Below are 23553 nucleotides of genomic sequence, written 5' to 3'. Positions count from 1 at the left end.
ATTACTTTTTAGAATAGTGTAACACAATTCAAAGGTAAGCATTAACTTGAATTACTTTTCAGAATGGCAGTGTGCACTTTAAAGATTAGTAAGAACTCAGTATTACACATTTCGAATGGCAGTATGCTATTCAATGCGAGTAAAAACCTGTTGGTAATAAACTCTTACACTTATTCCATTTCAGGAATATGTATATATACACAAATGTTACTTTTTAGAATAGAGGAACACGATTCTAAGTTAAGCAAGAAATCGATACGACTTTTCAGAAAGGCAGTAAGCAGTTCAAGGTAAGCAAACCCTAATGTTACACATTTAGAACGGCAATATGCCTATCAAGGTGAGTACAACCCTATTGGTAATACTGTTACACTCATTCAGTTTCAGGAATAATACAGTAATGCCAACTTTTTTACTTTCTAGAATAGTGGAAAACAATTCAAAGGTAAGTAAATAACTTTGTATACCTTTCAGAATGGCAGTAATCAATTCACAGGTAAGTAAGAACTTTGTAACACTTTATAACGTATTCTATTTCAGAGATAATCAGTTACAGCACTAACACATTAGCAAGTAAATACCTTGCAACACTTGTTCTATTTTCTAGACAAAGGCCTTATACTTTGGGAGTCCTTTCCTATTCTAGGGCATGAGAAATCTAAGAGGCGGAAGGGGGCACTGGTGGTCCAGTGGCCAACAGTAGGCTGGTCAGGATAAGGCATGGATGCAGGAAAGTCAGAGTTCCAAAGGATTTCTCGTCCAACAAGTAAGTACAGACTTTAGAGTTAGTAGAAGGTGTTCAGGGGCTTCGTAGAAGGCTCCCTAGAATCGTTCCAGCGTTAGGCCTGGGCAAACTCCCAACTTCACGAATCACCATCCTATGTTGAATGGCCGCCGCCTGATCGATTTGCCTCACTATCTCGGTCCAACAATCTGGTGAGGGGACTCAAGTGAGATCTTGCTTCTGGAGGTCCAGCAGGAGTCCGTCGAAGTTTCCGCAAGATTGGTTCACGGGAAGATGTTGCACAGCATTCGGCTTTGAGGTACCAAGGTATTGGCGGTTTGTAGCCCAAAAAGGTCACAGCTCATCGTGGGATGGCTCCAAATGCAGGTCTTCTTAAAACTGATTGGTCCCACCAGTCCAAGGGGCGGAGTCGTCTTCGGGTCTCCAAGGTCACGTAGAAGAAAGGGTCAGAACAGACAGTGGTTACACAGAAGGCATCTCCGGTTGCAAGAATCAGCTACAACTGTCGTCTCCAATGGTAGACTTTTCTTCAGCTTGCAGATCCAGGCCATTTATCCAGGAACCCAGACACTCGGCACATATGCGGAGGTTGCTGTCCTTTCTCAGACCGCCAGCCTCACAGTTATGACTTTTTCCAGGCAGGCATGCGAGAAGACAAAGAGCTGCTGAGTGTCAGACTCCTCCCACATACCAGGACCTCCCCCTCCAAGGATGGCAGAGGAATGACCAAGAAAGGACAAGTATGCTAAAAATGGCAGAAAAAGAAAGCCGCCACCATTCCAGATGAATGGTGACCCTTCTGTGCATACTGCAGCTGGTAAAACTCACACAAAGGTCTGTAGCACACATCCACTGCTACCAGCCATAATTGTAAGCTCGTCACTAACAGAAATGTTGAGAAGTAGTGAGACTAGAAGAACAAGTTACTTACCCGTGGAAACGTTCTTTCGATTGGATGTTCCTCCGACGTATTTCTCATTTTATGATATCCCCGTTTCCAGCTTCAGCTGCTTTGGAAAACGTTTTCTTCTCAGCAGAGGGCGCTGTGCATTGACACGGTTGACCTGATGTCACTCGAGGGCTTTCATTTTGGTTGAGGTCATCGAGTATATATACCATGGCAGCACCTGTTGGCTTCAGTTCTGTTTTTACACCCCTCCTATGCAGAATTACCGACATTATCCCTACGTGATCCCTATCACTAATGAGGCTGAACTATCTGCTGATCTTCCTCTCTTCACCCTTAAAACAGTCTCCATAGATGAGGTTACGGAAGTGGTTCGTAAACTCAAACCCACTTCCTGTAAAGGGGACATCTTCCCTACATCTCTGTTTCAGGAGTTTATTTCGACTCTGGTTCCATGGGAACCAAATTCATAAATCGGTCTTTCCAAGAGTCATATGTTCCAGAAAGTATTAAGAAGGCATAGTTTACGCCTCTGTTGAAAAAGGACAATCTAGAGAGAAGCTGGAAACTATTGACCAATAACCAATCCATCTTAAACATTTTGGATAAAAGAGCGTACTTGCAGTACCAGGCATTTGTGGAGAACCATGACATCTTAGCTGTTCAGCAATCCGGATTTCGCCCAAATCATGGGACCACGTCGGCGGTGCTTGATCTAAAAATCACACATCGCTGGTCTTATAGATGAGAGTAATTAGATCTATCTGCCACATTCGATCTTGTTGATCACCAACTTCTGGCGGTTATACTGTCTACGGTAGGCAGATGTTCCTCAGAGGCATATCATTTCTGGGCCCTAGAAGTATGAATGTCACTAAGGACAATGCTTTCTCCAACAGCTCAACTCTTACGTGTGGTGTGCCCCAGGAGTCTTGTCTTTCGCCACTACTTTTTAATGTTTATTCAAGACTCTTGTGTGACCTACTCTCCACCATGGGCATATATTTTGCAAATTATGCTGACGACACACAGATTGTCATTAGGATATCTGGCGTGTACACTGATGACCTGGAGCTCATTAATTATATCTTCATTCAAATCCAGAATTAGATGGCGCTGAATTTACTGGCCCTCAACAACGCCAAGACAGAGTTGCTTATTTTGGGCACTCACAAAAACTCAAAAAGCTTGACGCCAGCTATGACAAATGTATGATCGCCCAACATATCATCTCTGTCTCCAAGACTGTTAAGGGAGGTTTATTTTTATCCCCAACTGTCTTCAGGTCAGTTACCTAAAATCATCTTGCTGTTATTTTACAGTTACTCTGGCAGATCCATCCCTTTCTGTCTAAAGAAAATCTTGCCATGATCGCAGCAGCTATACTAAACTGCAAGTGTTACGATGGGTCTCCGACGCGGTTTGTTATGGAACCGCTGGCGGCTTCAACCAAAGTTGCGGCTTGGTTCATCCAACATGGCGCCTGTACTCGGAGTCAATGGTCTAGTTGTCAGGACGGGAGACGGAAGCGAAGCTCCGCCTCCCATCCCAGAAACGCTACAAGAATCCACGTCTCCTGGACAACAACGCGTTGCTACTGCTATCAGAGGCTTCGCTCCGTGAGTTGCCGTTAGAAACCTTACGTTACTATTTCCTGAGAACCTTTGTGTCTACTAACCCTTGATTTCTCTCCTTTCATTTTCGAGCAGGGAAGCCCCGCCTCCTCTGTCACCCACGCTTGTGTTACCGACTCCATTCGGCCACCGAGAGTGGTGGGTCTCAACCTCCACGCTTGTAAGCTTCTTTCCGTTTTGTACCCGGTAACCAGACTTATAGATCAGGCCTCTCCCCCTCTAAATTTCTCTTTTCTTATTCCTCCCAAACCCAGCTTTTCAGCTTGCCTTCCCGCTCATTCTCGGAACCCCGCTTGGAATCCCTCTCTAAAGGCACACACACATACAAACAGCGATTGGAAATCCTCTGCCGATACCCAGTTCCTACCACTCGCTCCCAGTGGCTCTCAACCAGGTATTACTACACTCATCCAACACTCGCAAGAAATCCGCTACTATCACTCTCGCTAACTTCTATGTGTTTATTCCCAGTTTTTCCTGAGCCTGGTACTTCATAGACGAACCACTTACCTACCGTTAGAAGACATCATCCCACAAGATGTTTGAGAGTCTGAAACCAGCTCTACACCCAGCGCTCTCTACCGGCCACCGGGTTTTCTTCCCCACGAGGGTTTCCCGGGAGTCTCCTTTCGATACCTGAGTTGGAAGGTGTCGGAAGCGGGTTCCAGGTAGATCTATCTATTCTACATTTCGGAACGAAGACAAGGTAGGCCTTGTTGTGTTGTTCTTGCCGGCGAGTTTACATGTGGGGATTCTCCAGAGAGTAATGAGTTGAATTGTAACAGCAAGCTAGATTATTGCAATAGCCCTTTAATCGGCACTACAAAGGCTAATATAAAAACATTACAAGTTATTCAGAACAGTGCCGTGAGTGGACTTAAACGCAATGCGCACGTTTCGGAAGCCAGAAGGAGCCTACATTGGCTCCCCATTCAACAAAGACTACAGCACAAAGTTACTTAGCCACTGTGTTTAAATGCCTTCATGGTGAAGCTCCATCTTCTCTCATCTCCAGGCTTAAAAAGAAACCATTGGACGCTCTTTGCATTCCAATGCCATCATCCGTTTGTTACAACCACGTTCTTCCTTGAAGAAAATTGGTGGTGACAGTTTTAACCTCTGGGCTCCCTCCGTACGGAATTCACTTCCAAAACATCTTGTGGACAGTGACTCAACGGCTCTTTTCAAGAAGCATCTGAAAACTTTTTTGTTTGACTGATCTCAATGCTTACGGCATCCACCCTCTGAACCTGCCTGTTCTTTTAATATCATCTCCTGCTATTTTTGGCTTGTCCTGCTGCCTCTTTTCACTGTCTTTGTATGTGACCCTCTTGTGAGCGCCCTGAGGCCTGCGGGTTGGTGGCGCAATAGAAAAACAAAGTGCCTTTAATTTATCAAACTTTAAAAGAGCGTAAAGTTGAATACCAGGAGATTCTCAGCGGGGTAGGTTGGGGGGCTTGATGAGGAATACGTGGGAGGAACATCCAATTGAAAGAACGTTACCACGGGTAAGTAACTTGTTCTTCAAATGGATTGTGTCCTCCCACATACTTCTCATCTTGTGATGGACTCCCAAAGCAGTATTACATTTTTGGAGGAGGGTGTAAGAATTTTGAATGTTATTACTTGTCAAGAATGGAGCATAGAACTGCCTTCCCAAATCTTCACTCATTGTTAGAAGTATCTAAACAATAGTGTTTTGTAAACGTGTGTATAGTAGACCAGGTAGCTGCCTCGCAGATATCCTTTAAGGGCAGAGAAAGTTGTCATGCCCCTAGCAGAATGCGCCCTTAAGCCAACAGCTAGTTTGTAACACTCTGAAATAGCCAGTTTTATCCATCTGGAGAAGGTTTATTTGGTAACTGACAGACCTAGTTTATGCCCTGTATACCCAATGAAAATTTGGTCATGCTGGTGTAATTTTGCCATTCTTGAAACAAAAGCTTAGAGCTCTCCTTGGATCGAGTCGGACATTTTTCCTCTTCTTTACCAGGATGAGGTGGTGGATAGAAAGTCGGAAGCACAATTGTCTGTGCTATATGGTAATCCGATACAATTTTAGGTGGGAATGAGGGTTTTACTTTAAGGACAACCGTATCCTTGGAAAAGGTGGTAAACTGAGTTCTACAGGCTAATCCCTGCAACTCGATCATCCTGAGGGCTGATGTTATTGCACTTAACAAAATAGTTTTGAAAGTTAGCAACCTTAATGGGCAGGAATGGAGTGGCTCAAAAGGAGCACATGTCAAAAACTTTAAGACCAATTTAGGGTCCCAAGCTGGGATTTGGAAATGTGTAGGAGGAAACACATTTGTGAGTCCCTTAAAAATTGTGTTTTGTTTAAGAAGGTATTTTGAAGTATGATGGCTCCTCCAAGGTGCGCTTGAATATGGAAAGTGCTGCCAGACAACCCTTAATTGTTCCAATCTGGAGCCCCAGATTTTCTAAACGTAACAAAAAAGATAACGCTGTAGGTGTATCGCATTGAAAAGGGTCCACATCCTTTTCCCCACACCAGCTGCAGAACTTGTTCCAATGGCAGTGGTATAGGGATTTTGTTGCTGGACATCTGGCCGAAAGCAAAAACTCCATTTCGTCATCCGGGGGTCCCAATCCTTATATCTCAACCTCTCAGAACCATGTGTGAAGGTGGAGTGTCTTGACCTATGGATGGAGAACCTGACCCTCTGCTCGCGAGAAAAGGTCCTCTCTTTGTGGAAGACACATTGGAGGGCAGTTGGACATTTCCAGAAGGCCCGGGTACGATATCCTCCTGGCCCTATTCAGGGCAATTAGGATCATGGATTAACCAAACTCCCTCAACCTCCTGATCACGTGAGGACTGACGGGGACTGGAAGAAACACGTACAGAAGTGGGAACTCCCAGTCCACCACAAATGTGTCTACTAGCGCTCCTCTTGGGTGAAATTCCCCTGGAGCAAAACAGCTTGCACTTCCGGTTGACACGGGTCACGAACAGATCCACTTGAGGGATTCCCCAAAGGGTGAAGATCTCTTGAATGCCTTCCTGAGCTAGTCCCCACTCGTGGGAGACTGCTCTGCCTGCTCAGATCACCTGCCGCTGTGTTCTCCTCTCCGGCTAGGTGAACTGCAGATAGGGAGATTCCTTCTTGAATTGCCCTGAACCAGAGCTGCATTGTCTCTCTGCACAGTGGTAGTGACCCTACACCACCTCTCTTGTTGAGGTAGTACATGGCCACCGTGTAGCCAGTCATTATCAGGACATTCTTTTCCCTTACAGAGGGCAGAAAGGCCTTCACTGCTAGTCTGATTGCCCTGAGCTCCAAATGTTCGATTTGTAGCTTGCACTCCTGTGGAGACCAACGACCACCGACTGTCAGATCGTTGGCATGTCCTGCCCACCCTGTAAGTGAGGCGTCCGTAACTACTGTTATCTTCAGCCATGGTTGGCAAAAAGGTTCTCCCTTCCGAATGTTTTCCTTGCAGGCCCACCACAGAAGATCCTGTGCGACTCTGCTCGGAACCTGAAGAAAGTCTGACATTCTGTCTGAGAAATGGGAACATTGAGTCCCGAGAGCCTAGTGGAGAGATCTCATTCTCAGGCGAGTCTCTGGAACCAGAAAAATGCAGGATGGAATGAGGCCGAGCAACCTCAGAAAGTCGAAGACCGTAAGACACTGGGCACTCTGGAATGTGGTGACCATCTGCCGAATGTGTTGAGCCCGCACCTCGGGTGGCGAGGCTTTTCTCCCCAAGGATGCATCCAGAACCGCTCCAATGAACTGGAGCTTTTCAGATGGTATCATGTGGCACTTCTTGTAATTGACGGAGAAGCTCAGTCTGTAGAGAGAGTGGCAGGCTATGCTGAGATGTTACAGGGCTTGTTCGGGTGAACGTGCCTTGATCAGCCAATCATCCAGGTAGGGGTAGACCTGAATCCCCCCTCCTCTCCTGAGACTCGATGTCAACACTGCCATCAGGTTGGTGAAAACCCTCGAGGTGGAGGTCAGCCCAAATGGCAGAACTCAAAACAGATAATGAGAACCGCCAACAGCTAACCTCGGGAACTCTGTGCTTGTGATGGATTGGCACATGAAAGTAAGCATCCTGAAGGTCCAATGACACCATCCAATCTTGGAGCTGGAGAGCCTGAAGGATCTGAGAAAGTGTGACCATGGTTAACTTATCCTTCCAGAGGATAGGGAGAGTACTAGACTTTGTTCCTCTCCATTACAGGCACTGGCTCTATAGCACCTTTCTCTAGTAAGCTCAAAGCTTCCTGCAACAGGAATGGATCTGGAACATTTAGCGAATGGCTTCCCAGTGGAAGATCCTGAGGTCTCTGTATAAAGGGGAGGCAGTAGCCTTGGGCTACTGTTTCCAGTGCCCATGCATCCAAAGTAATTCCTCGCCATTCTTTCAGAGGCTGACACAGTCTGCCTCCCACTGGGGTGTTATGCGTCAAGACCTCAGAGAGGTTTTGAGGCAGCCAAAGTAGCGGCTGATGGTAAAGACGCTGCTGCTTGGGCGGGCTTTGCACCTCTCCCTCACCCACCACAAGGCAATCTTCGTTGTCCTCTTTGACCAGCCTGTCCTCTCACTCTTCCAACTGAGGAATAGAAACAAAGGACCTACCCCGCCAAGATGATCTGCTGGGGTGAAATGGCTGTGGCTGCCTGATGGCGGCACCTAGGGAATTGGCTGCCGCTTTTGAGGTCTGCTGCTTTTCAAGGCTTTCATCAGCCTTATAACCAAATAAATGAGAGCCATCAAAGGGCATGTTGAGGAGTCCAGATTGTAAGTCAGGTGCAAATCCTGATTTCCTCAACCACGCAAACCTGCGCATTACAGTGCTTGCCGCCATGGCTCCGCTGATGCCGTCAGCAGAGTCCAGACCGGATTGAAGAGACTCACACATGAACACTCTGCCATCTCTCATCAGGTTCATGAAGCCGTCTCTTTCCTTCCCTTCGGGGTTGTGATCAGCCTCCATAGCTACAGTCCCACAGGGTGAATGTTAATTTTGCCAGTGTACATGTAGAGTTAGACTTTAATGCCATGCTTCCAGCCGAAAAAACGTTCTTTGCCCAGGTATCCATACATTTATTATCCCTATCTGGAGGGATAGTTGGGTACGCAGCTTGCTCAGGAGGCAGACATAGCTGCTTGGACCACTAAACTTTCTGGTGTCAAATGTTTTGACTGGTAGCTTGGGTCGCTACTGGATGGTCTGTAATTTATGGTGAGGTTTCTATTAACTGCAGGACTAAACAGTTTGACATTACTCTTTTTTGGAGTGCCACATGAAAGGGTAGTATCGGGTCATTTTGTCGACCTTTGTCCAATATGTCCGTAAGATTATCCTGATCAAATGGAGGATCAGGTCTATTCCATCCTAAAAAAATCCATAACCTTAGTCATCAGACTTCTGTATGAAGCATCAGCATGATCAGCCGGGTCTGGCTTCCCAAATTCTAATTCTGGAGAAGTGTCAACACCACTAGCTGTTTGTAGGGTATCATGTAGCTCACTGACTCTGGTTTCCTCTGAGGTGAAAGTTTCTGGGACATTACAAGTATCCTTATGTAAATTAGGAGTATCCAATTGGCCATAAGGTGTGGTGTCATCTGATGTCTCATAGCCCTCATATATTGAGGTTAAAGACTTGAAAAAGCCCGTTTTAGCTAAAGGTTTAAAAACCTTATCCTTTTCCTGAGGTTTTTTTTGGTAAAGGCGTCGATGACTCCACTGCCGGCTTCTGTGTCTTGGTTTTAGACTATTGATGATTTTGGCGTCAACGTCCGTGGCGTCGATGGTATCGATAACTTACTCTTCGACTTATGCCTCGAGGGACTCGACCCAACGGTGTCTTGGACGATTTCTTGGCCCATCGAGTACTCGAAGAATCGCGAGAGGTTTTAGGCTTAAGACCCGGGCTTGAGAGGCACGCAGGGTTTTGCCTTGGCCATATGCTCGTCATCGAATGGAGCATGGCCACTTTTTTGTGGTTCGAAGATGACGAGGCTTCACTCAAGGATTTTAACGATTTGCTTTCTAAAATATTCCCACTCATCTCAAGTAGAGCAATTAGTTCGGAAGAGGAGTGTCTGTTCCTGGAGTGAGAGAGTTTTTTTGATTTTTTTTAATGACGAGATTAATCTCTCGACTCATGGGACGACCCAAATTTCGATGGAGTAGAATGGGATTTTGGGGCAATCCTATCCACTGACCATTTAGCTTTAAGCTCTGACATGATCGACAGTGAGGTTCCATGCACGACACCCAGGCACCAGATGCATATTTTATGCGGGTCCGCGCTGGGCATTTGGTGCCGTATTTTAGGTACTTTTTAAAGCCTGTCTTCGGAGTAACAGGTGTTGAAGACAAGGCCATATCTAAACGTTTTGTAATGGAAACTGAAGCACGCCGTAATTCTCGAAGCGATCGCATTAGTGGAAAAACAGATCTGAAGCCAACAGGCTCTGCGTGTGGTATATATACTCGACAATGACGTCAACTAAGATGGAAGCCCTTGAGGGACATCAAGTCCACTGTTGCAACGCACAGCGCCCTCTGCCGAGAAGAACATTTTTTCCAAAGCAGCTGAAGCTGGAAACCAGGATATAATAAGATGAGGAATACGTGGGGGACACAATCCATTTGAAAAGGGATACTGCATCTCCTCAGCACTCCACATAAGGTGGGGTTTGCTGAGCTCACAATGGGTATTGTAGAAAGGATATCAAGTATCCTTCTACCCTTGGGAACAGTAGTTCACACAAGGGACCCAAGAAAAAATAAAAGGAGATCCTAAGGGGCACCCCAGCAACACTGCACAGAAAGTGTTGTGTGCTGCAATAGGAAAATGCAGATGGCCAAACAGTTATAGGAAAGTATCACTTCAAGTATGGTCAGCCATAAAAAGTGTAAAAGAAAGGGTGAATGGGGGGAAAAAAGATTCCCGCTGACTAAGGAATATGGAAAAATAATAAATCCAGCAAAAAGTACTGGAGGGGGGAGGTCGTCGCACAAGTGATGGAGATTTAGCATAAAAAAGAAAATCTAACCTAACAATACTTAAGCCACTTTGGTAAAACCTGGTAAGAGAGGAGTCAAATGCTACTTGCTGGGTGCATTATCACATATAAATCTAATTTTCCAAAATGCGCAATTGCAACCATAGGAAATGGAAAGAAACACTGTATAAGCTTTAGAGAGATAATGCTCGGCGCATGATGGTCTGTGAGGCTAATGGCTGGGAATGCGTGACAGGCATGAAACAAGTGTAGACTGTTGCTATTTCGGTTGGCTAAGGATTCAAGTGCATGCATGATTAATGCACCTAGCAAGCTGCGTGTGCCCACGCTTTTAACTAACAAGTATCTACTGTAAGGAAATCATGGTGGCAACAATAAAGACAGACAAGTGATCACAGTTCATGGGTGTTTATTAAACTGTAAATGCAGGGTGGAAAAACGCCCAACGTAAACCTAAATCTAAGATGGAAGCAAGCGTCGACCATCAAATGAAAAATAAGGCTGTCCTCGTAGCGTCTTGTCAAAGTAAAAAAAGGCCTATACTAAAAACATCTATTGCCAAATCCTTACATCTAACTACAGAAAGAGTGTGGGATAGGGTTTTTGTTAGGGAGAATTCGTATACATGTGCTAATTCCCTTCACCTTAGAGACCCCCAGCAACTTTGCTGGATTTTGAGGACCTGATTTTTTTACCTCAAAAGAGTGTGAGCCTTTTTTCCCACTCTTTCATGTATTCTGATGTGTGTTTTACATTTGTGTTCTTTGACTTTGGAGTTTTAAGATAAATCCATAAATATTTTCATGTGCGTTACACAGCACCCTCGGTGCAGTGACACAGGGATGTCTTTTTAGACTTCCCAAAGGTTTAAGTACCTTCTCTGGGATAAACTACTGTTTCCCAGAGAATGTAAAGTGAAATTGACTTGACTAGTCTTTCCAAATTCTTAGACCAGCACACACCATCTTATAATGGAGTGCTGGAGGGGTTACATAGTATCCCCTGTGTCTAAATAGTCATGTAGCAGTCAAATGCTACCCTTTCCTATTGAAAAGACTGGTGGCAGTGGTTTTACAACGAACTACCGTGATTTTTTTTTCCGACCGCGAACACCGGTAGCTAAAAATCACGGGAGCCAAGTTTTTCAAGATGGCGCCTTAAGCCCCTTCGTTTAAACGGGTCCCGCTACGCGCCAAACCAGGTTTGGTCCCTTTGTTTGTGTGCCTTTGGCGGGCTTCAGGACTGAGGAGCCTGGGGTGGGCAGGAAGTGAGGGAGGTGCCCGAAACTCTGTGCTTAATCTTCTAGTAGACCCAAATGCACTCTGGCGTGATTGGCTGGCTGACTGTTTAACTGACAGCTACCCTGCTGGGTGAGTGACATCTAGGCTGGAATGAATGGGAGAAAACTGTTTAAAAGGCGAGTGTCCAGGACTGGAAGGCAGAGTCGATCATTGAAACGAAAGAACCGAAGAAGAGCTGGAAGAGGACGGCTGCTGCAAACCCTGGACCGTTGGTTTGCCCAGTGAAGCCCTGCTGCAGGTCCGAATTGGCAAACTCCATTCGACAGAGAAGCTCCTTCAAGGACGGCTTCTTCCTTTGAGTTGGTGGGATCCAATCAACTCATAAGACACCTGGATACCATTCTCAAGGCTGGTTAGGATTAACCAGGGAGAGGGACACCAGCTTGTGTTCTTGAATCAACATCTACTGGAACTGAAGTGACTCCATTTTGTTTGCTTTCTTCATCGGTCCCGTGCAGTGCAGGAGTCCCCCGACGTCCTCCCTCTTGTACCCACGACTGAGGCTCAGGAACAGCGAGATCTGCAGGACCTGCCAGGAACCACGACTTCAGCAGCATTTGTTTCTTCATACAAAGGTACTGTGCCAACCCGATTGAGAGAACGACACTCTTGCGGTGAAAGTTTGTGAAACTTTCCCAACTTGCAGGCCTAATCAGCTTGTGACTCGACATAGGATTCTTTTTCGCCTAAACTACTTCTAAGAACGTTCGCAAAGACTTTACTGTTTGATAACAGAACTGATCTTTCCTATCCAGAACACTAGCCCATTGACTTTGGCCTGGGCTATTGACTTGAACTGAACTCCTCTGGTGAACTGAAACTATTTGTACTGTCTAAAAAGTATATGTGATCTATTTTACTTACCTTGTGCCTTTTGCTCCTTTCTAAGTACTGAACTGCTATTTGGCTCCTATTTCAGGAGAGCATACACTGTCTCAAAACCTTATAATTTTTAATTGAAGTCTATTGGCTTATAATATTAAGTTGCCTTCTCCTAGAGAAATATTTTCTAAATGATTGTGCAATATATTAACACGTGCTTTACCAAGAAACCTTAAGTATAAGTGTTTACTTGAACCACTGTGATTGAAAGTCCTTTGTGCAACTACTTGTACTGCTCACATTCACTCTTGAGATAAGCCTGGCTGCTCAGCTCGCTACCAAAAACTGTGTGGTACAGACTTATACCAAAGGTTGGTTTGGCTAACACCTGTAGTCCTAATTGTGTCTAGTGGTCCCATGGGGTACTGCCTGTAATTCTACCTAACCGTTTTCAATAAAGAAAGAAGTGTTCAAAATAATAAGACAGGATGTGATTACCAGGGGTTTCACTTCCCTAAGTGTTAAGCACGGGCAAGGTGGGTCTCCTGAGCACTTCAAGACACAAAAGAGAGTTGGGCAAATTTAAACAACCATGGAAACTATTCCCAATACATAGATCATCTAGACCAACAACAAAAAAAGGAGTACCCATAGTTAAATGTCATTTGTTAACTGGTTGTTGTAGGAGTGTGGTCACTTACACTACCTTGCTACTGGATGCCTCACGTCCTACATGAAACAAATAGAAGGATGCTATTTTATGCAAAGATATCACATTTTATTCAGTTAACACATCTTCCTAAAACAAATGCTTATTTCAGTCTCAAGTGCAATATTTCACAATAGTTTTATAATTAGTAATTGCAAAACAACACAAAAGGTTCTCACCACAGAGCCAGCATTACATATCTTGGCAAATACATTAAATAATCTCATGTGTTACCTAAATCACAACTACTCACTTTAATCCATAATCACTCCACTTACTTGCATACTTCCACTTCACATACACCCTACATGTTTCATTCCATACCGATTAAAAACAATTTCATGGAAATTCTTCAGGGGAGTCCCTGGGTGAAAACCAAACCGTTGTCTATTCGACAGTTAATTGCTTAACCTATACAGCGTGTTTCTTCTCTACAAACTCCTGTACAGTTTCCTTTAGTACCAGTTTCCTGGTTCTTCTCTAAGGTTCCCAGTTTAGGTTCTCCAGTGAAATTGACCCCCTGAGTCTTAGAGCTGCTTGACCATGCAATTGTTCCAAAGATGATGAATCCTACGAATTCTTTTTATCTTCAAACAACTATGCCTTTAAACTGAGGCATTCCATGTTCACAAAGCATACATCTTCATGCTTGTAATCGTGGATTTCTTTGTTCCCGAACTCAGCGCACCTAATCAACAAGTCCCGGACTTCTGCTCTTCCACGAGAGGCAACCTTTGTAATCCTCTGCAACAAACCGCTGTGTGTAGTCTTCGGATCGAGTGTCAGAGTCACTCTGTATGTTTCTGGGTGGTATGTGTCCACCCTTCCCCCACCTCTGGTTCCCCTGTGATGGTGTGTGTCGCCCCCCACTCCCGTCTGGTTCACTGTGATGGTATGTGTGCCCCCACACCCCTCTGGTCCCCCGTGATGATGTGTATGCCCCCCACCCCCTTTGGGTTCCCTGTGATGGCATTTGTTTGCCCCTCACCCCCTTCTGGTTCCCTGTGATGTGTCCCCCACCTCCCCGTCACTGTACCTTAGCACTTTGCTTTCAGACATGTCACCTGACCTGTACGATAGCTACCCGTTTGGCACCCCCCCAGCACTATTCTGAAATGTCATCAGGCCTAGTATGTTAGTCACTTGTTTCGTTCTTCTCCTCCCTCACTCCCTACCCCCTCCCTCCTCTTGTTAAATTCCGGCACTACCTCAATTGCCGTCAGGCATAGTAATGTAGCCGCTTGTCTGTCTCACTTTCTTGCCCTCCCCTCCTTATCATTGTTCAATAGCGCTTACTCTTCATTTGTCTCACGACCTGTTGACATGGCCACAGGCCCCAGAACACAAAAACCACACCATCTAGTGATGGGGGCAATGGGTCACTTGACTCACTTACGTCCCTTTGGGACACAAACACAGGGGCCCTGGCTGGACTCAGTCCTGGCGCCTTTGGCGCCAGGCTCATATAGAAATGTGAGCAAGAACACTTAATTTCAGTGCAGGAATGCTTTTACTTTATTTCAGTGCAGGAGTGCTTTTATTTTACAAGAACTTTGCAGGAGCTGAAAGTCTTTATTCCAGAGAACATCCTCATGTGCCGACTCATCAGGTGTGGCTCCCTAGGCCTGGTCTTCATGTGCTGACTCATCGGGTGTGGCATGCAGGCTGAACCTGGTGGGCGTGGCTTCAGAAGCTCAGCTATATAAGCTGCTCCATCCTTAAGGCAGGTGCCTCGCGTTACTGTGCACTCGCATGCAACGAGACACTCACCGCCGCTTGGACCAGTTTACTTACCTTTGAAACCAGGCATTCTCCTGTATAGTCACCTCCAGGAAACCAGTGCTTCTTCGCTTCATCTGCAGACTCATCACCAGATATCCAGTGATCTTGATCCCGACGCCGCAGCACTGTGCTCCGCATCCATGAACTCGGACCCTGTGAAGAAGACAGACAAGGTTAGAACATTCATCCTAGGGCCGCGCTGCATTTGAAACCCGTGCGTCCCCTAGTTAACCACTTACCAGCTACTGTACCACTGCAGCTTCATTCCTCGTTCCCTTCGGCTGCCGCCTCGAGCTCCGCAGCTTCTGCCGGGCCGGCAACATCACCTGCAAGGGAAGAAAGCAAAAGAGCAAACATCAAAAGCGGAACGGACAGCAATACAAGACAACAAACTTTACAATACAACAAAAACAGACGAGGAAAGACAAAGGCAAACAGGAACACTTACCTGAAGTATAGTGGCTTAGTCGCAGCAGGACTGGACTACCACGTGCAAGGGACGAGTGAAGGAACTCTGTCCAGATCATACAAGCGCCCCTGCCAGAAGCAGCAGGACGGAGTGCTCGCCAAAACTAATCAACAGGTGAGCTTTCCAGGGACAGCACATCCCACAGGTACCATGGTTTGGGAGAAGGGGTCTGGAAGGGGATCAGGCACACAAGCCGGAATACTTACGCCCCTATTCTCCACGCAGGAGCAGTTCCGAGCAGCATCACCTATTATCACCAGTCACCACATAAGCGCAGAGGGTGAAGTCGGACCTGAGCGACCTCAGCCCCAGGAGGGCTGCAACCGTGCCCCAACGCCCCCGCAGAGACTAGGTGAGCGTATCACCTGTGTGATAGCAGCTTGTTTGTCTCCCCCACCCTTTCCTTCTTTGTCTTCCCCTCCCACTCACCCTCCAGCCCTATCTGAAATGTCGTCAGGCCTAGTAGGATAGTCGCTTGTTTTGTTCTTCTCCTTCTCCCTCACTCCAACCCCCCTTCCACTACACCCTCCTCTTGTGAAATTCCAGCACTACATCAATTGTCGTCAGGCATAGTAATATAGCCGCTTGTCTGTCTCATTCTCCCTTCCGCCCCCCTCCCCCTCCTCATCATTGTCCTTGCACTTGCACTATCTGAAATGTCGCCAGGCTGATTACGATAGTTATTTTTCACATTCTGAATGTATCAAGGACTTGTAAGAATGTCACTGTATTCTCCCGTGTTCCCTCCCTGCCTTGAAGCACTTTGAAACACATTGTGTATAGGCGCTATATAAATAATCAACCAAACCTAACAAAACGAGAATCTGACAAAAATCCAGGAATTGGTGAGAGACAGCAGCCTTTTTCTCAATGGCCGAAAAAGCTTAAATTATAATTTTGCCCACATGATGTTACTATTAAATGGGCCCCAGTTCCCAAATGTTCCTCTAGACGCCACCACCTGTTTGTAAGACAAGGAACCTGGGGACAGTTTGCACTAAAATATACGTTAAGTGATCTCATTAACGAAGAATTAACACCTCAAGCCTAAAGGGTCATACCTGCTCAATATTTCAGCTGCAACCTAGATTTGGTTAGAGCGCTAGTTTTTATCATGCTTGGATTTCTGCAACAGTATGTATGCAGGACTCTGGGAGAAATCGATAAAACTCCCAACACTTGGTTTAAAACCACCCTTCAAGACTGGTCCTAGGGATGAAAGAAAACATATCACAACTGTCTTCCATCTTTCAGTGTCTTTCTATTGAGCAAATAATATATTTCAAACCCTTGTGAGCAGTCCACAGTGCATAGCGTTCCACAGCTGGAAATACTGGAGTAACTCAATATTATATCCCCCCCCCCGACCCCCATAAATTGTAGATCACCACAAGATGGTTATGGCCAGCTATAATCAAAACATAAGATGGTGGCAGCATGACAGTGGGCGCCGTCAGCATTAAACTAAGGACAAATCTGACACAGAGCCATCTAAAGTTCAGAATGTCTATGAAGACCACCTTATTCTGTCAAACCTTCCCACCAAAACATTTTGCTGAGTCGAATATGGTCACTTGTAGACGTTGGTAACTGACTCTGCTAGCAGTGGGATACTTAAAGACAAGGATATCAGTATTTCAAATGCAACTTGTTTAGCTGGGAAAGTGTTCATATTCGCCTCCCATTATAATACCCTCCACCTCCCATCTACTTTTCCTCTTACACTCTTCCCTTGGTGTTCTCGAGCAGATTACTTGCCACTGGGTAAAAGGCCAATAAATAAATATTGGAGTGCATCCCTAATTTGCAAAGGGATTTGATTGGATATGCACTCCTATCCCAGTCTGCTCCTATGCCTGGTTGAGGTAGATGCGAGGGGAAAAAGGCTCATTTTGGACCCTGCACAGAATAAGTGCTGTTGCATCGATGTTCATTTCTACACCGTTAATATAGTATGGAAATGTAAAGTGAGCATTATTGTTGACAGGCCCTTAAGGGCTTTCTTGGAGTGAGTTCCCAGGAGCCCCCAACCTTCCGAGCACTTGGCAGAAACTTGTCTCTCTCGACCTGACAGGAGGACACACTGTGATGCTAATGGCGCTACAACATCTACCCCCAGCTCCCCAGTAGCGCAACAGCTAATGGACTACCTCCTAAACATCATAAACGGAAGGTCCACGCTTTTCAATTCAGTCGCCACGGAAGTTGGTGCTATAAACAGTGATGTTTTTGCTCAACTTTCTGCTGCCTTGCAAACCCAGCCAATAAAACCCAGTTTACTTGAATCTCTGTTGCATGAAATGTTACTTGCCAATCTTTATTTTGAGGCGCATGTTTTACAATGGACATATTAGTGTTCCTTCCCTTTGCGAGTGCTCTGCCAGGCCCAATCCGCAACTACTCGGGAGATCTGAATTATCAGATGATGTACACTCGCACACACCATCACACAACAGGGTGAAAATCCCTTTACAAACTTCTCAGATGCACTATGTGCACATACACTACTGTGCTATTAGGAACTCAGATTGTTATGCTCACTGCTCAACTTAATTTGTTAGATTATAGCAAGTGGAGTAGCGTGAGTAGCACTCCCTGCAGCTACTCTGTGTGTGCAGTATTTCGTTGCTGGTGATTGCCTGGAGGCGGACCCTGGTACTAAATCCCCAGCTACCCACTGAGCAGAGCGAAGCAGAGTAGCAGTCTCTGCAGTCCACACAGGACTGCAGGTTCACCACAGTTTTCTCAGACCGGTTCCCTTCCTTACGACTCCTTAAGACTTCATCTGAAGCAGACCCGGGTGGACCGGGCAAAGATCATCAAAAGGAGAGGAAGAAAGAGGGGGAAAAAAACCAAAAAGTGGCTGCATTGGGGGCTAGGTGAGCCGCTGCCTTTGTCGCTCTCTTTGGCTCTGCATGTAGGTCGTGCCTGTGCTGTGGATCGGGAGTTGTTTTTTTACTTGTTTTTGACTGCACTCACCAGTGTGGGCCTTGAGCTGAGCGTTATTAATCATCACTAACTCCCAGTTAGTAACAACTGAAGAGGAAAAGTGAGAAGAAAACCGTTGGAATCTGGTGGAATTGGGCCATCAAGGAAGGATATTTTCTTTTCTGCCTCAAAAGAGAGCTGAGGACCGGCAGAGGTTCCAGGACCCAGGAATCCCCCGGTAAGGTAGGATTGATTTCCTTGCATTTGCTCTTACGAGGGTGAAAGGGGACATCATTATGCACTGTTTACAATAAGGGTGAGAGCCTTTCCACTCATTGATTCTCTGAATTCCTGGTACCCAGTCCCTTAACCTTGCCTACGTACCTACTTACTCCTCATAAGGGAACCTAACAACAAGACATCAGCAGTATGGCTCCAACTGAAGCATTGGGAGGAAGTGGCGTCCCCCTACTTAAGTCAAAGTCTGCTGCTTTCCCTCTCGGAGGGAGGTGTAGAGGGAGGCCTCTACTTCCCTCATTTTCGCCGGAAAGTCCAAAAGAGGTGGTACACCAAGGTGAAGGAGATGAAGAACCCACCCACGGCAAGATACCACTGCGGGAAGAGCCGGAAGGCGTGGTACCGCCCAGGGTGCCTCCCATGATGGCACCATTGTCATTGGGAGAATGGACTTTGGAGTCTTCTCCACGACAATTCTTTTCCAACCCCAATGAAGTGATGAAGCAAAGGGATGTGCCAGTGCTCAGGAAAAAGGCCATTATAGAATGTTCTCCTTTCAAGGAATTCCAGCCTGTCCCACCCCGCCCAATGGAACCCGAACAGGACTCAGTAAATGGAGGGAGCTTTTTTTTTACCTTTTATTTTTGGTTTTTATACAACAGAAACTTAAACAAAGATCTACAAAAGAAAAGATGATGAAACAAAAAGTAAGAAACATTTGCACAGATACAGCCCGCAGCCCCCCCTAACCCGCCACACAACCCCCGACCCCGTAATGATCAGTTTTCGCGAAAGGCCCATTCAGTTCATGTTTGACAAGTAGTGATTGTGGTATTCATCGAACTCCGGGTGCCGATCTTGGGGATGAGTTCTGTGATGAGATCGGGTCCGTGGTAGACATCAAATATGCAATGTATGGGCCCCAGATGTCCGGTGGCCATGCATGGAGCGGTAGTGTCTTTATGTAGTTTGTCTCTGTGTCTTGGCAATATGCTACATCTTTCAGCCAGTTATGTGTGTTCGGGAGCGGACCCCGACTCCATGTCATTGCAACCCTTCTCCGTGCTAGCGCTAGTAGTAGGTCAGCTAGTCTGCGACCTGGAGATGGAATGTGTCGGGTTAATCCCAAAAGTGCTAGTGTTGGGTCTGGCTCAAGTTGAGTTCCAATTATTGCCGAAGTCTTCTCTATTACTGAGTCCCAGAAACTCCCTATGCCTGGGCATGTCCTCGCTAGATGCAAAAAGTCTGCCTCCGGTGCTTTGCATCCCTCACATGTTGCCGGGGTCTCCCCTCGATGTGCATGGTGTTTTGCCGGTGTGCAGTATTTTTGATGGATGAAGTTGAAATGGATCTGTTTATAGCGAGTGTTAAGTGATACTTTTTGTGTTTGATGTACGATGAACGCCCAGTCTTCGTCTGTTATAGAGGTTTGGAGAGTTCTTTCCGATCGTTTAAGTGCTTGGGGCGTAGGTGCCGTGTCGACTAGGAGCGGCTTGTAGATTTCCGATACCAGCCTGTCCTTGCCTTGTGATTGCATTATTCCGTGGAGCAGTTGCCACGTTTGCGGTTTTTGGCGGAATGTGGGGAAGATGCTTTGTAGTGTGTGTTGTAGTCTGAAGTAGGTGAACAAGTTCAGGGCGTTTTCACTGCCTTGGTCTCTGGCTTGCTCTGGGGTGATGAATGTACCATCTATGAGGAGACCTTCTAGCGTATATATTCGCAGCCTGTCTGTCCATCTGAGATAGGTTCTCTCGGTGGTCAACGGAAGTCCCGTTATGAATCTCGCGGAAATCAAGGGAGAGAACCTGGTTTGGACGTTACTTCTTTGTGCAATCTTTTTCCAGATGGAATGAGTTACATAGACAATATTAAGTGTGGTGTACGGCGCTTGGAGATTCCCTAGGATTGTTGTCCTGAGAAGGAAGGGGGTTGCCAGCGCCTGTTCGATTTGGACGTGTGGTCTTATGAAGTCTGTGGCGTACCAGTGGCCCAGGAATTGGGCGGCCCAGTAGTATCGTTCCGGGTCTGGGAGCGTAAGACCTCCCTTGTTCACAGGTTGAATTAGCATGGAGAATGCCACTCTCGCTACCTTGCCCGCCCACACCAAATCGAGTATCAGGCTGCGGATGCGTCGTAGAAATTGTTGAGATAGCAGAATCGGGATATTTGTAAAGAGGTATAAGAGCTTGGGGAGAATCACCATCTTAACTAGGGAGACCTGGCCCAGAGGGTTAGTGGGAGGAGTTTCCATCTGTTTATTTTGCCCTGTAGAGCCTCAAGTAATGCCCCGTAGTTGTCTTTCATGATGTCTGGGTGAGCTCTGGACATATAAATACCAAGGTATCAGACTTTTGATGATTGCCGAATCCGAAGTCGTTTGTAATTGTTATTGTTTTTTCGGTTAGGGGAAATATGACGGATTTGGAGTGATTGATCTGCAGGCCTGAAAATGTGCCAAATTTAATGACTTTGCGCATAATGGGATTCAGGTTTTCAGCAGGGTTTTGTATAAATAAGGCTGTGTCATCTGCGTAGAGGAAGATCACAAGCTTGTGTGGTCCGATGGACAGGCCTCTATGAAGGTGATGTGCTCGCAGGTCCGATGCCAGGGGTTCCATCACTAGCGCGAATAGAACTGCAGACAGCGGGCATCCCTGTCTGGTCCCTCTTTGCAATCGAATTTCTGATGATCTGGCGTTTCCCATGTTGAGGGTGGAAGTAGAATCTTTCTAGAGCAGGGCAACCAGTTTGAGGAAGTAGCTGCCCAGTCCCATCCGGCGCAGAACCTCAAACAGGTTGGGCCATCAGCGTTCAATAAGGCCGATATCGCTTGAGTCACGGGGTGGAGTGCAGTCATTGCTCCAAACATTCTTCTGATCCCGAAGGAGGTGTTGCGGCCTGGTATGAACTCTGCTTGATCTGCTACGATCAGGCCCGGCATGAGTGGGAGCAGTCTGGAGGTTAGGATTTTGGCGAATATTTTATTGTCCAGGTTTATTAAGGAGATCGGTCTATAGGAGGCGCAGTCCTCGTGCGTTTTCCCTGTTTTGTGGAGCAGGATCATATTTGCTTGACGGACGGTTGTGGGTAGTGTTCCGGTTTCTATTGCCTCTTCATACACTTGTAGCAGTAGAGGGGCCAGGAGTTGGCCGTGGGCCTCGTAGAATTCGACAATAAGCCCGTCCGGTCCCTGGGCTTTAGTGTTGGGTAGACTCTTGATCGCTGTGAGGATTTCCTCAAGGCTGATGGGGGCGTTTAATGGTTCTCTCAGCTCAGGATCTGTCTAGTATAGTTCGATAGTGTCTAGGTACTGGGAGAGTTCTATGGGGTTTGCTGCGTATTTAGTGCTGTAGAGTTCCTGATAGTATATACGAAATGTTTCAACAATCTCTTCTTCCATATGGACTAGAGCCCTTTGTTGGTTCCGAATCCTTTAGACTTGAGTGGGCTTCCTCTCTGCTGCTATTAATCGTGCCAGTAGGGCTCCAGGTTTCTTGCCCTCGCCGTACTGTCGGATCCTATGGCCTCGGGATAAGAATTTTAATTCCCTTTCTGCTATTGCTCTAAATCTGTCGAGTTCCACTTTAAGGGCAGCTAAGGCGTTAGGGTCTTGTGATCAAGTATGTTTTAGCTCCCACTCTTTTAATTTGGTTTCGCTGGCAGCTAATTCACTTCTGATGAGTTTCAGTATACCCTGTTCTTTCGCAAGGCAGATTCCCCTAATATAACATTTCAATGTCTCCCAGAGTGTCCCGGCGGACACTTCGGATGTTTGGTTTATCTCCAGGAAGGAGATTATTTCTTTGCATAGTTCTTCTGCAAAGACTTGATCCTGCAAGGCTCCAGGTTTAAACCTCCATTGAAGTCTATTATTCTTACTGGTGTCTGGGATACATTCGAGTGCGACGGTGGAATGGTCTGAGAGGGTTCTCGGTAGGATCTGGCATTGGCCCCATTGGAATTGGGCTTGTGTTGAAACGAGGAGATAGTCCAAGCATGAGTCTGTGTTGTGTACCCAGGAGTGGAAAGAGTAGTCGCAGGTATTCCAATGGGTGTGTCTCCACATGTCTATGAGGTTATAGGCGTTAAATATTTCTTGAATTTGGAGGCTAGCCTTGGAGGGCGAGGACTGTGCACTTTGTGATTTGTCTTTATGGGGGTTCAATGGGGTATTTAGGTCACCGCCCCAGATAATGGTCGCCGTTCCCGCGTTTCCAGATGGGTCATCACCCAGTCAAAGTTGTTGGCAATGTTGGAGTTCGGCCCATAGGAGTTCACGATGACCACTTCCTTCCCCTCGAGGATTCCACGCACGAGGAGTGCTCTACCTTCTAGGTCTTTTTCTGAGGACATTAGTCTGAATTTTACTCTTTTACATATCAAGATGGCGACTCCTCTCGCGAATGACGAGTATGACGAAAAGTACCTGTGACACCCCCAGTCTCAGGCCCAGCTGTTTTCGGAGCTAGGGCGGAGGTGAGTCTCTAGGATCAGCGCTATATCTATCTTATGCCTTGGAGATATTGGGATATTTTCTATGTTTAAGTCTGTTTGTTGCCCCCCCCCCCCCCAATGTTCCACGTGGCTAGGTTAACCATTGGTTTGAAGTAGTTATATTTTCCCGGGTCTGTCTCTTGTCCTTATTGGTATGGTGGTGCTGTCGGAGCTTGTGGCGATCGCTTCTATGCACCCTGGGGTGGGAGCGAGGGCCGCGCGGAAGGGCCGGCGGCAGACTTGCTCTTTATGCTTCCCTATAACCATAACGAACTTCGCACAGTCATCCCCCAACTTACCCGTAGGTGAACCCTCCCTCCCAATGTCCGTCTATCAACTTTTAACATTGCTGCGCAAGGGGCGCTAAGAGCCTTCCAAGTCGTGCAGCTCCTGAATAGTTACTTCATCAGATTTCTGCTGGTGGAAATTTCTCGCGTTCAATTTTGTTCATGCTTCCGGTTGCTGGTCACAGTGGGTTTCTCTGTGCTCTTTCTGTCTGAGGCAGT

At 46.4% G+C, this 23553-nt stretch overlaps 1 protein-coding gene across 1 annotated transcript in view; it reads right to left on the bottom strand.

The window, feature by feature from the left end:
- The window catches only part of TMEM179B (transmembrane protein 179B), a 150497-nt gene that overhangs the window by 59001 nt on the left and 67943 nt on the right, over positions 1–23553 (bottom strand). The gene's annotated exons all lie outside the window — the stretch shown is intronic.

The sequence above is a fragment of the Ambystoma mexicanum genome, chromosome 2p (genome assembly GCF_040938575.1).
Source record: "Ambystoma mexicanum isolate Mex_15411 chromosome 2p, UKY_AmexF1_1, whole genome shotgun sequence".
In the NCBI taxonomy this organism is placed as follows: Eukaryota; Metazoa; Chordata; class Amphibia; order Caudata; family Ambystomatidae; genus Ambystoma; species Ambystoma mexicanum.
This window is presented reverse-complemented; position numbering and strand designations above follow the sequence as displayed.